The 17,889-nt window shown below is 33.7% G+C and overlaps 1 protein-coding gene across 1 annotated transcript in view; it reads right to left on the bottom strand.

Annotated features, from left to right (window-relative positions):
• SPRED1 (sprouty related EVH1 domain containing 1) overlaps positions 1–17,889 on the bottom strand; it is a 106,247-nt gene that overhangs the window by 36,875 nt on the left and 51,483 nt on the right. The window lies entirely within an intron of this gene.

Genomic DNA, 17,889 nt, shown 5'->3' on the forward strand with positions numbered 1-17,889 from the left:
CTTTATCCAGACCTATCACATTAATTTTTAACATTCTCTACGCATATGTCCATGTATAAACACTTATGAATTCTTTCAAAGGAGTTACATATATTATGTTCTACTGATCTTTAATACACACTTGAGTGTATTTCCTAAGTGCAATACTGTTCTCTTATGTAATCACAGTATGGTGATCTCATTCAGGAAATTTAAAACCAACACAGAACTTTAATCTATAGACCATGTTCCACAGACCATGTTCCACTTTTGCCTACTATACTAATAATGTCTTTCATAGCATTTTAAAAATCCTTCCAGTGTACGATCCATTCCAGGACAGTTATAAAGTCTCTTCAATCTTTCGTTCCTGGGCCTTTGTCTTTCATCATATTCACAATATGCTTAACGCTAGTTGTCACTATTACTATATAAAACAAAAGTGGATCTATCAGTGATCTTTGCAATTAATCTAATTAATAAAAAGACTAGAACTACACATCTTAATTATTTTAAGAATCCCCTATAAGAAAATAGGAGGAAATAATTAAAAATAATTCAAATGAAACCCATAGTAGCACATGACACATAATAAATGCTCAGTTGGTATGTGGTGAAAGATTATCTTTCCACTACCTCCACTCTTTTCCAATCACCATTACCACTTGCACATCTCTTCCATGCACTGCTGATGACCCCCTCATATATTACTAGTAGTAGTGAATTACTAGTAGTAATTACACTACTCGGCAGGTAGAGTAATAATTTTTCTTAAAAAAAGTAGCAACTTTACTGGACCACTTCCTAGTTTCAATGTCTTTTTAATGCTTTCAAGACTAAAATTCTTACTATGACCTACTAGGCCCTGCATGAGCTGATCTTTGTCTATTTGCCAAATCCTTAAGTTATAGTGGCAGACAAACATTAGGTACTACACCAATACTTCTCCTCAGAAAAACTTTCAGGCTTTATGCACTTCCCTAGGAACTCATTCATAGATCATGGACTAGGAATCTCTAATTTATACTTTTGGAGGGGAGGTCTGCTACAGTCTGCTTATACTGGCTCCCAAGAGCCAGGTATTAAATTTTCGGGAATTTTGGAAGCCATTGTTAAAAAACTAGAATATATAACTCTACAATGAAATAAATTACATTAAAAATAAAATAATAAATACACAAAACTCATCAGTTCCTAATTATTTTACTCTATTTTCACAATTACCTATGTTCTTGAGGTAGTTTATGTCTGTATGGTAGAAATACTATGTAATGTCACACTACTGCTCATTTCTTCCCAATGCCATATGCAATGATGGCATGCTGACTGAAAGCAACCATGGTGGAGGTATGTAAATGCTATAAATCATTGACTTGTGTCCCCTCCTGAAAGCTGATTGCTAAACCTTTTATCAGCATACCACTGAATGTAATAATTCTTGGTAGTAACTTTTATTAATTCAGAAATAACCAAAACTATGACTAAGGTTCAGTCCTGCCTGTTTATAGGCAATGCAGTGAAATTATCTCAAGAGTTTTGCTTCCTATACTTTGACGACTCTACATGTATTAGAAAAGAATTAACAACCAGGCACAGTGGCTCACGCCTGTAATCCCAGTCCTTTGGAAGGCTGAGACGGGTGGATCGACTGAGGTCAGGAGTCCGAGACCATCCTGACCAACATAATGAAACCCGTCTCTACTAAAATACAAAAATTAGCCGAGCATGGTGGTGGGTGCCTGTAATCTCAGCTAATCAAGAGGCTGAGCCAAGAGAATCACTTCAACCTGGGAGGCAGAGGTTGCAGCGAGCCAAGATTGTGTCATTGCACTCCAGCCTAGGCAGCAAGAGTGAAACTCCATCTCAAAACAAGAAAAGAGTGTACATATATCCAGAGCTTTTATGAGTCAGCACTTTGCTAAAGCATTTTACACAGATTTACTATTAAATATTTGTTACAACCATTTTGCAACAACAACAATTCATGATTAAGCTCTAGAATTCAAGGGGAAGTAAATGTTAGTGTCAGAAATTACTGCAACATTTTTACTATATCCATAAACAGTGGGAAAAGCAGTATTTTGTAAAACAATGCTAAATTGGAATTGTTAAAAAGGTGAGGACATAAGAACAGTTTGATTCTAGTTTTTAATATGTAATACCACTAAATTAATTTTTAATACATGAAAATATTACTGAATTAGCCCCCCTTCTATTTTCCAAAATTAAAACTTTCAACTATTAACTCTCAGATAAATAAAATTTTAACGTGATCTACCCTAACCTTGTCTTCAAAAGGCATCTATTGTTTAGAGCCTCCCGAAACTCACAGAAAAAGTAGTTTTAAAAATAAGTTTAAGCACTATTCACAATAGCAAAGACATGGAATCAACCTAGGTGTCCATCAACGGTGGATTAAATAAAGAAAATGTGGTACATATATACTTATAAAACATATACCATGGGATACTAAACAGCCATAAAGAAGAATAAAATCATGTCCTTTGCAGCAACATGGATATAGCTGAAGGCCATTATCCTCAGCAAATTAATGTAGGAACAGAAAGCGAAACACCACATGTTCTTTCTTATAAGTGGGAGCTAACAATGGATCCTCAGACACACAAAGACGGCAATCATAGGCACTGGGAACTACTAGAGGGGAAAGAGAAGGAGGGAGGTAAGAGTTGAAAACCTACTGAGTACAAGGGTGTCAAAATCCATCATTCCCCAAACCTCAACATTATCCAATATACCCAGGTAACAAAATCTGCACATGTACCCCTTGAATCTAAAAGATGAAATTACAAATACATCAATAAAAATGAGCTTTAAAATGCACTGAGGAAATGAAGAGGCTAATGAACTAGCTCTTTGACTCACATAAGTACCTATGCAGAAATGTGTTCCACCGAAAAGTCATGAAAATACTGAGTTTAAATATCGTACCAACCAGTACAAAAACACACTAATTATAAACTATCTCAACTTGTTTACTTCTATCTATAAAATATGAGAAAATACTGTTGCTATTATTTGTTTAATGTAGCATAAAACTGATTATCCTTTAGGTAAAAACTTCTATGGTAGTTGCTAAAATGAATTTTGGAATAGGCAGTGGAACAGAAAAAAGGTAATCTGTTGGCACAATCGCCCAACATCTTTGTAGATATTTTTTAGGATATGCCTCCAAGAAGAGTCTATCACTCATTTACATAATTCTCACAGGTTCCCTATGCAATGTACAATATTATCTATCTAAGTGACATATTAGAAAGTTGTTTTGCTTTTAAGTAGCATTTTTAAAAATGTACTTTAATCACACTAAAGACAATGTATAGTACACCTTGATTAAGTAACAGAGATGGATACCAACTATCTACTTCAAACTTTAAAAAAAAAAAAAATCAATGGGGTTGAAAGTTGTTAAAAAAAAAAAAAAAAGAAAAAGAAAGCAAAGAAAAAGAATGCCTCAGAAGATGTTTACTCATCATCTGATCAGAACTAAACCTACATTCCTGAAAAGCAAAAATAATTTTAAGGGATAGAGGATTCTTAAAATTACTGAAACCTACTGCCTATTTTCACTGTCCCTTCTCAACTATATCAGAACACTAAGTTCTGACTTTAGCCCAATGTAGTTTTCACTGTATTAATTCTGTATCTTAAAAGATAACAGTAATATTAGTAACAACAGTCATACAGGAAGCAGAGATCAGTGCTGAATTACCATATATGAAATGGGCATAATTAGCAAACAAACTGTAGAAAATAGCAATTACATCTTTGACAAGAGATTAAAAACAACCAATCCCATATTACCAAGTGAATTATTTACTTTGTAGGAGAAATGAGGTAAAGGGATACATTATTTCTGGCCAATAGGAAGTTAGACTAATTACCAATGGCAATTAATGTCTTGTCTTCTTTGTAAGATAAGACATGGTGCAAAAGGAAATAAATAATTCTAAGTCTTAAGACTATCCTAAAGGCCATTGCCAGAAGCTATTGAAAACATAATCTTAAAAATATTCAGTGTATTGGAACACATCCCTAATTCTAATTAAAAGCTGAACAAACTTCTTGCTAGTATTAATTAGCTGTAGGTGTGAATTTCAGCAGGCCCCCACAATATTAATGAAAGACATTCATAAAATAGACAGTAAAGATAAATTTAAAAGCCAACCAGTAAGTGGCTTCACCCTCTTTTTTACTCAAAAGATACTTCATATTAATAAACTGGAAAGACATCAGAAGTGTAGACAGCTACTGTAAAGTAAATATTAAATGTAGGACTCATTCAACAACAATTACTATCAAGAATAGGTTGCTAAAATAATGTGACATGAATAACCCTTCACTGATTCATTAAACATGCGGCTGGTTGACAAAGAACAAATTAGAGTAATGTTTTAGTATTAGTACTAGAACTTTTTGAACTTTTGATCATCTATAAATGCACTGGGATTAGAAATACAGACATTTACCAAAAAAAAAAAAAATATATATATATATATATATATATAAAATGAAAAATTTTAAACTAGAAAAAGCCACAACAAATTCAATAGCACTTAAATGTTTATACTGACTGCGTGAAGAAAAATTCAGACTTTTACATACAAACAGATCTTGCCAGGTTGGAGTACAATATAATCGCTGCAGATAGACTGGCTGGAGCCAGCTCTAGGAAGGTGACTATAATAATAAAGGAGGAAAATACAATATGTAGGTGTGTTTGGTAGCACAACTCTGCATTCCAACACAAATCTAAACAAATTTAATTTGCTTAAGACATAGAAGTCTAAATTCTTTACTAGCAAGGTAAATATTTTTGGAACCACAGATATTTTAAGAAGATCTTTCAATCCAGTGGTAACGAAAAGAACAACTTATAAAATCTATTTTTATTTTCTATTCTTTTGTCTGTTAACATTAAACAGACGTTATTTATGAAAATATAGATAAACAGGTGAACTCTGGACTTCAAGAAAACTGAAAATACTGTTGACATAAATTTATTAAAATCTGATACACATGAAGGGAGAAGGAAGACAAATGGTTTCCTTATACTACACCAGGTTAAGGGCCAGCGGAATAAGAAAATTGTTTAACAAAAATGGATTTTTATATGAGTGAAAAGTGTTCAAAATAATGATTAAGCTATGAAAAACAGAATAGGGCAGGAGCATGACACATTCACTTCCCAAGGAAGAAGAAAACTGTTACTACTGTGTAAGAGGAATTCAGTATAGTAATTAGTTAAGCTTGCAGGCTTTGTAGCCAAGACCGGCTGGGTCCCATCCAGTCTCTACCATTTATCATCCAGCTGACTTTTGAGAATTAGATGAGCTAATACATAAAGTATTCAAAATGCTGCCCAACACACAGTAAATCTTTAATAAATCTTAGTGATGGTGATGTTGGTGACTAGGTGATGCCACTACCCCACAATAGGTTACTTGCTATGTGAGGATGGGAGATCATTATTTATGAAGTGATGATTTTTGAGTATGGAGACAGAGGTGTTTGAGTGACAAATACAAGTAGTAAGCACTTCAAAGAATGTATGTGAATAAATTCTGAGGAGTTTAAGTTAATGGATTCTAAAGGCTGTAAAAATGCTTCAATCTCCAACCCTTTTCCTCCACATGCAAAAAGTTCCAGGGTAAGAATTTACAAAGGGAAAAAAAGGGGGAGAAACTGTGGTTACTAAATAACTACAACTTCTGAAGACTTATTCCAAGTTATTTTGGGAAATATAGAGCAAAACTCCCATCGTAAAATAACTGTGTTGCTTGCCAGAAGCATTTAAAATAGACCAAGCCAAAAATGGGTGTAGTGCATTTTTGTTTCACTAATAACAACTAATAATTTGGAAGAAAAGAGTACAATTAAATATATACTTTCAAACTACTAAGTACTATATTATAGTTGCTACCTTACAAGTAGATAATTACATGTTCACAAATAGTGTTATCTAAGAAGTAGTACGCTTGGTAACCAGACATAAAAATTTTTACTAGTAACTTTCTGAAATACCTTTGAATCCAATGAAAAATAATTTCATTTTTAAAATAATAATTCCAAATTCAAATTAAATTACTTGATAACCAAAGTCATAACTGATCTCTCAAATAGTTGCCTCTTATTATGAACTTTAATTTTCTGAATGATATAAAAACTCGTACCCTTTAAGAAATACATTATGACATTCTATATAGAATTATCAAATACATGTTTTACAATTGTCTATTACTATAACTTTGTGCTTAACACTGTGTTCTGAGCTGAGTGGGACTTTAGAAATTGAAAAAAAAATAGTAACAGAAGCAGCAATGGCAGTGATTCTCACACAATAGCAGTTCAGTTACCTTCAGCTACCACAAAAGGGAGGGAAGGAGGGAGAAAAAAAGGAATAAAGGAGGAAAGAAGAAAAGAAAATGGTATCATATTTTCATAATTATGGCACATTATTTTTATATGACTAAATAGTTCATATAAAAAACCAGCAAGCTACAAAAGAGATCAGATATTCGACAGTCAGACATACATACGTATTTTATTTTCACTCAAAAAGATAGTAACTGGAACACCAGTATCTACAGTTTCCATACTCCAATAAACCCATACTTCTACCTAGTTCCTACTGAAGTAAATAAGACGAGAAAATATACACATGTGTGCAAATAAAAATTTGAACAAATAACCAATAGAGGAATAAAATTTAACGGAAGCCTCACATGACTACAAGGATATGAAAAAGTGTGCAGCTGGAATTAAACTTGACATCATAATATTGGGAAAAGGTGGTGGATGCCAAGAGTAATAAGCAAAATGGACTCTTAGGCTAAAAGGTAATACGAGTAAAGTTCACTTAGTAGAAATATAATCCATATATTTTTAGTAACCAAGAATAAAAGAACACAAGAAAAACTTGACAAATATATAACCACAGTAAGATACGTGAATATATGTCTCAATAATTGATAGATGAAATAGACACAAAATTAGTAAAGATAAAGCAGATTTGAATACCACCATTAAAATGTCTGACCTATGGGACACACACAGAAATCTGTATGAATTACCTGAAAAATACATTCTTCTAAAATATGTGGAAGACTTAGGTAAATTAATCATTTACCCACAATATAACATATATCTTGACAAACGTAATTGTTATCGCATAGGCTATAATCTCTAAACACAATGCAATACAATTTTAATTTATAATACCTGTTCTTTTGAAAGAAATTATACCTGTTTCTAAATGACAAGTGAATCAAATATATCAGCATGAGAATTAGAAAACCCTTAGAACTAAAAGATAATGAAATTAACTCCATATAAGAATTTGTGTCGTGCAACAATCCAAAACAAGAAGCCAAAAAGGAAATTTGCAGTTTAAAAAGCTTAGAGTGAAAATAAAAATCTGAAAACAAAATGAACTCAATGGCCAATTTAAAATGTTAAAAATGAATATAATAAACCCCAAAAAAGTATTAAGAATTTAAAGAGTATGAATTCATTAAAAAAATTCTACAGAAAGGAAGAACTACTTTTCCCCCATTTGCTTGCTTGTTTAGAATATAGATAATATGAATTCCTCTTTTAGTCAATGAATTATAATAATTTATCCTAATTTAATTGGATAAAGGGAACTCCTTCAGGCTGACTTGTGTCTTTTCAACAAGATTTCATCCTTTGAGTACAACTTTACCTTCTGGCACAAGATGTTACATGATATTGTGGGTAAGGATGAATAATATGAATCTAATCACGGGGAAACACCAGAAAAATCCAAATTGAGAAACATTCTATAAAGTAACTGCCCAGTATTCTTTAAATATGTCTATGTCATTAAAGACTGAGGAACTGCTTCATTTTACAGAAGACTAAAGAGCTATGGCAGTTAAATGCAACATAATCTTATACTGAAGAAACAAAATTGTCAGAAGAACATTACACGGACAGTTGTAAAAACTGGAATAGGGACTGTAGATTAAAGTAATGTATTTATGTTAATTTCCTAAATATGATAATATACTATAATTTTGTAAGAGAATATCCTTGTCCTTAGGAAAAATACACTAACAATTAGGGTAAAAAGCAGGCTGTAATGCAACTTACATCACATAGTTCAGAAAAAAAGTGGTTTTTGGGCGCGTGTTGGTGTGTGTTTGTGTGTGTGTTGGGAGAGGGGAAAAATGATACATTCAATGTGGCAAATGTTAAAAACTGGTGAATTTAGGTGAAAGGTATACAAAAGGTCTTGAGAGTATCCCTTGCCAACAGTTGATTAGTTGCAAAGACCAGTGAAATGGACAAGAAAAAAAGAAAAAGTACAAATAAACTATGTTAGGAAGAAAAAGAGGAAAACTATGTTAGGAAGATAAAACTAAAAGTAAAGATTTAAACATTAATAAAGAATACAATATAAAGCTTTATGACCCTGAATACAAAAACTTATGTGAAACAAGCCAATTTCCTAAAAATCTGTAACTTACCAAACTAACTGAAAAATAAAATAGAAAACCATTAGAGACCTGTAACTATTAACAAAAGTGAACGATTAGAAAGCAAGAATGACATGGGATGAGGGAATGTGAGGTGAGATACACTGGGATTCCACCAGCACCTCTTGGAAATATGGCAAGGACTAGAGGTCAAAAAACAAGAATGTCACCACCTTTTATAGATACTGTAAGGGAACTCTACGAGCAAAAGAGGAGGGCATTGTCAAAACTGACTCCTAATTAGGAATTAATATGGCTCTGACTCCTAGTAGGCATACTAAAAAATAATAAAAAACAACCGGGCGCAGGCTTCTTGACTCAGCTTTTTCCCAGGTCCCCATAGGCTGCTAGATTTCTAAACTGCCAGAATAAAACTAAATAAGCTTAGGCAATTCTCTTTTCCCTCACTGGATTTCTATAATTTGGAGATGGCCTCATATAATGTTGACGAAATGAATCTCGACGATCTAAGGCTTTAACAGTTATGAACCTTATGGACCAAATGATACAGCAATACCCTATTATAACACAGAAACCATTTAGAAACACAAAACTATCCAAAAACATGATAGTTAGAGATATTCAACCTTTGAAAGGTAAAAAAAGATGCATAAATTTGAATAATAAATAACATTAAATTTTATAAAACCAAAACTTTATACTACAGTGAATTGAAGTATTTTCAAAAGTCCAGACTTTACAAAGGAGGAAAAATCTCAAATCAATAATTGAAGTTCCCACCTCAAGAGACTAAAGAAAGGAAAGCAAAATAAACCCAAAGCAAGCAAAAAGAAAATAACAACAGAAATAAAACTGAAAATAGAAGAAAAATCAATGAAACAAAAACTAATTTTCTAAAAATCAATAAAATTGATAAATCTCTAGCAAGACTGACAAAAGAGTAAAGCCACAAATCACCAATTACAGGAATGAAATGGATATTGCTAAAGTTCCTGCACCCTTTAAAAGAATAACTGAGCTACTAAGAACAACTTTATGCTCATAAGTTAAGACGACTTAAAAGAAATGGACCAATTATTTAAAAATCACAAATTATAAAAATTCAACTATGATGGAGATAACCTGAGTAGTCCTATAACGATTAAAGAAACTGAATTTGTAATTTAAAATCTTCTGAAGAGATCTTTATATTGACATAGTTTCAATGAAAAATTCTACCATTTAAAAATGAACTAACACCAATTTTACAATCTTTTCCAGAAAACAGAATACTTCCTAACTTATTTTAATGAGGCCGGTATTACCTTGACACCAATATCAGACAAAAACAGTACCAAAAAAATCCCACCAACCTATAGACTATTATCTCTAATGAATTTAAATGCAAAATTCCTCAACAAAATATTAGCAAACCAAGTCCAACAACGTATCAAAACTTATATACCATGACCAAGTGGGATTTATTGCAGAAACAAGGCTGGTTCAATATTTAAAAATCAATCAATATAATCTATCATATCAACAGGCTAATGTGATCAATTGACACAGAAAAATTTAACATATTCGAATACCTTGTCATGTTAAAAATTACCAGCAAGTTAGCAAGAGTAGAATTATCTCAATTTGATAAAAAATGCCTACAAGAAATCCCAGTCAACAACATACTAAAGGATGAAAGAGTGTATGTGTTTTGGTTAATATCTGAAGCAAGGCAAGGATGTACTCTACTATCACTGTATTCCATATAGAATTGGAGGTTCTAGCCACAGAAATAAGGGAAGAAAAAGAAAAGACACATAGATTGAAAAGAAAGAAAGAAATCCCTTCCTATTTGTAGATGACATGATGTCAACATTAAAACATTCCAGGGAATTTGCATAAATAATTAAATATGTCTATGTAACAGGATACAAGATCAACACATGGAAATTAATAGCATGTCTATATACAATGGCCATGCAATAACCAAAATTAAAAACACAATAGTATTTACAATTGCTCCAAACAAAATATTTAGGTATACAATTAACAAAACATATAAGAAAAACATTCAGGTATACAATTAACAAAACATACAAGATCTATGTACTGAAAAATCACAAAATATTAATGAAAGGATTCAAAGACCTAAACAGAGACACAGCACATTTATAAATTAGACGATTCATCATAGTAAAGATGCCCATTCTCCCCAAGTTGATCCACAGGTTTAATATAATTTCTATCAAAACCCCCATAAGGTTTTTTTGTAGATACAGACAAGAATATTCTAAAATTTGGCTGGGCGCAGTGGCTCACACCTGTAATCCCAGCACTTTGGGAGGCAAAGGTGGGTGGATCACCTGAGGTCAGAAGTTCAAGACCAGCCTGGTCAACATGGTGAAACCCCGTCTCTACTAAATATACAAAAAGTAGTCGGGCGTGGTGGCAGGTGCTTGTAATCCCAGCTATTCGGGAGGCTGAGGCAGGAGAATCACTTGAACTTGGGAGGCAGAGGTTGCAGTGAGCTGAGATTGCGCCATTGCACTCCAGCCTAGGCAACAAGAGGGAAACTTTGTCTAACACACACACACACACACACACACAGAATATTCTAAAATTTATATGGAAAGGTGGAAAGGCACAGACCCAGAATAGCTAAAACAATATTGAGAAAGAAGAGTAAAATGGGAGGAATCATTCTACTCTGTATTAGGGCTTCTTATGTACCACAATAATACAGTGTGTGGTACTGGTGGAGGGATGGACAAATAGAGAAATGGAACATAATAAAGAACACAAATATGCTTACCTGATTTTTAATGAGTACAAAAGTAATTCATGGGAGGAATCCAATCTTTTCAACAATGGCGCAAGAAATGGACATTCATAGAAAAAAAAAAACAAACTCTTGATCTAAGTATCACAACTTACACTGCACTAGAGGGAGACTCTATCTAAAAAAAAAAAAAAAAAAAAAACCTCAAACAATCCAATAAGAAAATGGGCAAAAAGACTGACATTCACCAAAGAAGGTACAAATAATCAAATGAAAAGATGATCATCAGCCATCAGAAAAATGCAATTAAAACCACAGTAAGTTATTATCACTACACATCTCTCAGAATGCGTAAAACAAAAAACAGTGGCTACTTGAAATGCCGGTGAGGATGCTTAGAAAATGGATTGCTCATAAACCGGTGGTGGCAATGTGGCATGATAAACCACTCTAGAAAAAAGTTTGGCAATTTCTTAACAAAACTAAATATGCAACTACCATACAACCCAGCAACTGCATACCTGATCATTTATCCCAGAGAAATAAAACTTACATTCACAGAAAAAAACCATGTATGTGAATGTTCACAGGAAACTTATATTTAGCCCCAAATTGGAAACTGCCGAGACATCCTTCAGTAAGTCATATAAATATATATTACAGACTATTACTTAACAATAAAGGGAACAAATACTGGAGATACTCAATAACCTGGATGAACCCTCAGAGAATGATCATGAAAGAAAAAAGGTCAATCCTGAAAGGTTACATACTTATGATTACACTTGTATAACATTTTTTGAAAGACAAAATTACAGAAATAATTGAGAGAACAGAATAGTGGTTGCATGGCAAAAAGGGAAATAGATGTGGTGATAAAATCAACAGAAAGCAGAGATTCTTGTGGTTGTTAAAACTGTTCTGCATCTTGTCTGTGGTAGTGAAAGTGTGATAAAACTGTAAAACTGTACAGAGTTAAATACACACAAAAGTGAATACAAGTAACTGAGGAAATCTGAATACGATATATTGTATCAACAGAAATATCCTCCTTGTGATATGACAATACAGTTTGGCAACATGTTGCCACTGGGAAAACAGGGTACAGTGTACATAGCATTTCTTTTATTATTTCTTACAACAGCAATTAATAATCTACAATTATATCAACAAAAACTTCAATTTAAAAGGTCTGTGAGACATTTGCAAAACCAGATTTCATAAAAATTAGTACCAAATTCTAGTCCGGGGAGGCAGGGAACATAAGAACACTTTCTGACATCATACTTATCTGTGCAACATTAGAAATTCCTTTAAATTCACAAAGAAAATAAAGAGATATTATCACACCAATACTGTCTAACATTATTCTAAAAGCTGCATGAAGAGCTTCAGAAGATACCAAAAATGATTTTTAAAATATATCAGTTACAATAGCCCCCTGCCACATTTTTATATCCCTAAGAAAAAACTTAAGTGAATGTACCTATATATGAAAAAACATAAACTGTCTAGCATTCTGAAAGAATAAGCAAAAATATACCCCTCCCTACAAAAGTTAAAGAAGTCTAATGAGAAAAACTAGCACTAGCAGATACTCAATTTCATATCAAAGTTACAATAATTTAGAGAGGGTACATGCACATGATAGAATACTACTCGACTAACAATCAACAGAAACAGTAGAATGGAATAGGAAGTCCTATGGACTGAAGGGATTGTGCTCCCCTCAAATTCATATGTTAAAGTCCTAATATCTACAGTGACCACATTTGGAAATAGAGCCTGTGAGGAAATGATAAAGGTTAAATGAGGTCATAAAGGTGGGGCCCTAATCTGATAGGGTTAGCGCTTTTGTAAGAGGAAGAAACACCAGAGCTCTTTCCCTAGACCATGTGAGGACACCCTGAGAAGGCGACAGTCTGAAAGCCAAGAAGACAGCCCACACCAGAAACAGAAAATTGGCCAATACCTTGGACTTCCCACCTTCCATAACTGTGAGAAAATAAATTCTGTTGTTTAAGCCATTCCGTCTACGTTATTTTGTTATGGCAGCCCAAGGAAACTAATACAGGAAGTCAAGCACATAGAAGGCACTCAGTGGTTGATTAAACAAAGGAATACAACAGTCAACCACTCAATGAAAAGCAGGACACATTCAAATTATAATTTAGAATGTAATAAAACAAAAGTAATGCAGAAACATTTGGAAAGCTAATAAGTATGGTCGATAATTTGAGGTCAGAGTTTGGGCTTTAATTTAGCTATGATGGAGGCTATTACAGTTTAATGGCAATTGGAAGATAATGGAAAGGATGTGAAATAAATTATGAAATATACCACAATCACGTATAAAAGAGAATGATGAAGCCAAGATAATATTGATGAGGCTGACAGACCAAATCAACCAGTGAAAAGCAGTAACTAAAGAATGGAATGATGTTAGTTTAAAATAAATTGTAAAGAGGAAATATTTCAGATACCAAATGCAGGGTTTGAAAGAAGAAAAAGGGAATGTAGTAATAAAGAGTACGCTGAAGAAAGGTGAAAGTGTAGTAAGCTAAATGAGAAAATAAAGGTAACCAGGAAGGTATAATAATTTGGGACGTTTTCTAAATCTTGATTTTCAGGAACCAGTTCCCACAAGGCTCCAGGGAAAGAGAATAGAAATGCTAACAGGCAGACGTTTTCCCCCTCTTCAAGGTATACTAGCAATATTAAATAATTAACTGTTGCAAAACAACCGCTGGGGAAAACTACAAAATTCATGGCTGCACAGAAAGTAATTAATCCCTAATTTATTACGTTTTCAATGGGTTAATAATGAAATGAACAGGATTCTAGACTGGTTATTATTACCATTTATCTCAATTCCAATTCTTCACAGCAAAATTGGTTGGCCCAAGGTGCTTTAACCCAGTTTTCCTATTTTTCCATCTATGACAGTAAAAAGGAAACCACTGTTTCCTGCCATTATTGTTTTCTGAGCATTAACAACATGTTTATCAACATTCTCTACTCCACATAATCTCTCAATATGTTATCTTTATAGTGCCATATTTATTAATGTAAAAGGGGAAGGGCATTTTCTTATGCATTGTACTTCTGATGAACTACAAGTAACTCAGTAAGGCACTACCATGGAAATTATTACCTTTGAGAAAAAAGGCAGACAGATTAAATCAAAGTTGAACAGAGCCAGTTTATAAACATTTTCTATGTGGAGATGAAATAGTCTCTAGGAAATTAGTGGGGAATCCTAAAAGAGTATTAGACCTAAGTTTTAGAAATTTAATTATGGTAAACAATACAGAAGCTAGAAGGAGCCAGGTAAAACTGGACAATGAAAAAAAAAGTAGGCTTATTTGCAGGAAAGATATGAGAGGGGTAGAGATTAAAAGAATGAAACAGAATCAAGAATAAAGAAGATCTGTTTGAATAAATGGAGGGATCACTGATAATTCCTAAGTTTATAACTACTGTTGATGCACATTTTGAGAACATTCACCAAATCCAAACAATTTCAAGATCTTATACAGTTTAACATACGAACTGAAACAAGATAACTTTATTCTACTTTAAGAATACTCAAGATTTGAAAATCTGAACATACAAACTAAAATATGAGACCCTATTCACAATATAAATAATCTTTACATGAATGTTACCTACATTCTTGGTAAGGCCTTCCTTGGTCACTGTGTCTACACACATTTTAACCAATCCCCATCCCCACCAAAAATCTTCCCCTATACTCCCCTTTTCCTAATTTGTTTTTTCCCCTTAGTACTGTCTAGCATATCATTTTCCTGTTTTCTTACTGTAATATTTATCTTTCACTGGAATGTATATTATCTTAAGAACTGAGATTTCTATTTTTGTTCACTTACATATTCCTAGTGCCTAGAACAGTACTTAGCACAGAGTAGCCACTCAACAATATTTATTGCATGAATGAACAACTCACCTTTAAAAAGAAAAGATTTTTCGCTTTTTTTAGACGGAGTTTCACACTTGTTACCCAGGCTGGAGTGCAGTGGTGCGATCTCGGCTCACTGCAACCTCTGCCTTCCACGTTCAAGCAATTCTCCTGCCTCAGCCTCCTGAGTAGCTGGGATTACAGGTGTCCGCCACCACGCCCAGCTAATTTTTTTTTGTATTTTTTTAGAGATGGGGTTTTACCATGTTGGCCAGGCTGGTCTCGAACTCCTGACTTCAGGCGATCCACCCGCCTCGGCCTCTCAGTGCTAGACTTATAGGCGTAAGCTACCGTGCTTGGCCCAAAAAAAGAGTATTAAAAGAAAATACTGTAGGATTCAATGAAGTTCCTTTAGTGTCAAGTAAGGTTAAAAAAAACTTAGCAACATATCGTCTACTGAAATATGAATGAAAGGGTTGTTTCAGAGATTGACTGAAAAGATTTAGATTAAATTAAAAAAGAAATCCCAGCACTTTGGGAGGCCGAGACGGGCGGATCACGAGGTCAGGAGATCGAGATCATCCTGGCTAACACGGTGAAACTCCGTCTCTATTAAAAAATACAAAAAACTAGCCGGGCGAGGTGGGGGGCGCCTGTAGTCCCAGCTACTCGGGAGGCTGAGGTGGGAGAATGGCGGGAACCCGGGAGGCGGAGCTTGCAGTGAGCCGAGATCGCGCCACTGCACTTCAGCCTGGGCGACAGAGTGAGACTCCGTCTGAAAAAAAAAATACTGAAGCCAGAAGGAATCTAGTTAAGTAAGGAACAAATTGGAGGCACAATGTAATAGCGAAGATACGAAATTAAAGAGCAGTCGGACGGGAATAAAAAAGAAACGAGAGGAAATTATAAAATTCCTCAAATGGAACAGTTCTGGGTAACAACCAGATCCAGAAAAGTAGCCTGATGAAATGAAGACCAGAAGGTCGAGACTGCAAACAAAAGTAGCCAAGAATGATGAGGAGGCTCAGATGTAGAAAATCTGGCTTTGGGAAGAAATTGTTAAGATCAGTAGATGAAAATGAAAGCTAATAGATGCTGATTTGAAAGCTACATAGGGGGAGGGATTGCATTGGGGAGTTATACATGATATAAATGATGAATTGATGGGTGCTGACGAGTTGATGGGTGCAGCACACCAACATGGCATAAGTATACATATGTAACAAACCTGCACGTTATGCACATGTACCCTAGAACTTAAAGTATAATTTAAAAAAAAAAAAAAAAAAAGAAAGCTACATAGATTCAATAATGGGATTTATATATGTGGGTGATAGAGTAATAACTTGTAAGGGAAATAAGGAACAATAACAATACTCCACTATCTCTACTCCCACTCCCATTCTTTTCCTAACTGTGGTATTATGGTGAATAGGAGAACTAGTATCTTTCAAGAAACAAAACTGCTAGGAAGGCTGAATCCTACGGAAAAGTTAGTTAGGGCAATTGGTTTTTAGTGGAGGAGCACTTCTGTAGGACTGAAGTTTCACAAAGGAATAATTCAGAGGCACAGTGGAAAAGCTTAGCAGGAAATTCTTATTCTGCACTTCGATAAAGTTCAACCCAAGGCAGAAAGATGTTTCCCTGGTCTTTTAAGATTCCCCCATGATAGAAAGGGTGAGTCTCATTTTTAATAAAGCTACTGCTATATTATAACCACATTATTTTCTTCCTAGAAAAGAAATATTCAAATTTTGTTTTAGGCTACAAAATTTGGCAAAATTTAGGCTAACTGGAAAGAAACCTTATTTTTAAAACATACTCTTTTTAAACAATAGAACCATTATCTTAAAGGCACTTCAATTTCTATAAACAATTTTATCCACAACCTAATTACTTATTAATCCTAAAAACAATTTCTTAATCTCTTTGGCAACTTCTTAAACTGGAAATATTTCTGGTTTTTCCTTTCTCCATTTCAATATTACCTTTGTCACTCTAAGTTTATAATGGTAACTGTCTTATAACCTTGCTTTTTCTTGTCCCCACAGAGCATCTTCAGGAATTCAGGCATTTTAAAAGACTCCTATCTTTCTACTCAGCCTATTCTTTTGTCATACCTTAGCCCATAATACGGTTTAAAAAGCATAGCTTTAGCAAATTTTAATAATACTGACAAATTTATAATATTGTATTATCTATTAAATAAACTAAGGAAAAACTACTTTAGATCCCCATAACTAAAAACTGTGTTTAGTAGTAAATATTTTAGCAAACATTTTGTTACTAGTTAATTCAGAAACTTAAAAAATCTTAAGCTGTATTATAATGCAGTGTTTTAAATTTACATGTCACATATCATGTATCAGCTAAAAATGGTCAAATAACATAACCTATACAAATGGTAAACATTTTGATAAAATGTAAGACAGAAGTGTCCTACTTACAGAGAAGAACCATTATATCTAATAAAAACTAGATAGGCAATGTGGAACTCTCTGATGTACACAAATGAACAGTTAAATTTTAGTTAACAATTTAAATTATATGTGCTCCAAGGTAATACTAACTTGTATTAAAGAATTAAAGGAAGAAATCAAGGCTTTAAAGATTTAGAAGGAAACAGAAGCTACAGCTCACACACATCAAGTAAGACTTTCTTTTCTTTCTTTCTTTCTTTCTTTTTTTTTTTTTGAGAAACAGTCTCGCTCCGTCGCCCACGCTGGAGGTGCAGTGGCACAATCTCGGCTCAC

Source organism: Trachypithecus francoisi, unplaced genomic scaffold (assembly GCF_009764315.1).
Source record: "Trachypithecus francoisi isolate TF-2019V2 unplaced genomic scaffold, Tfra_2.0 Lachesis_group3, whole genome shotgun sequence".
Lineage (NCBI taxonomy): Eukaryota > Metazoa > Chordata > Mammalia > Primates > Cercopithecidae > Trachypithecus > Trachypithecus francoisi.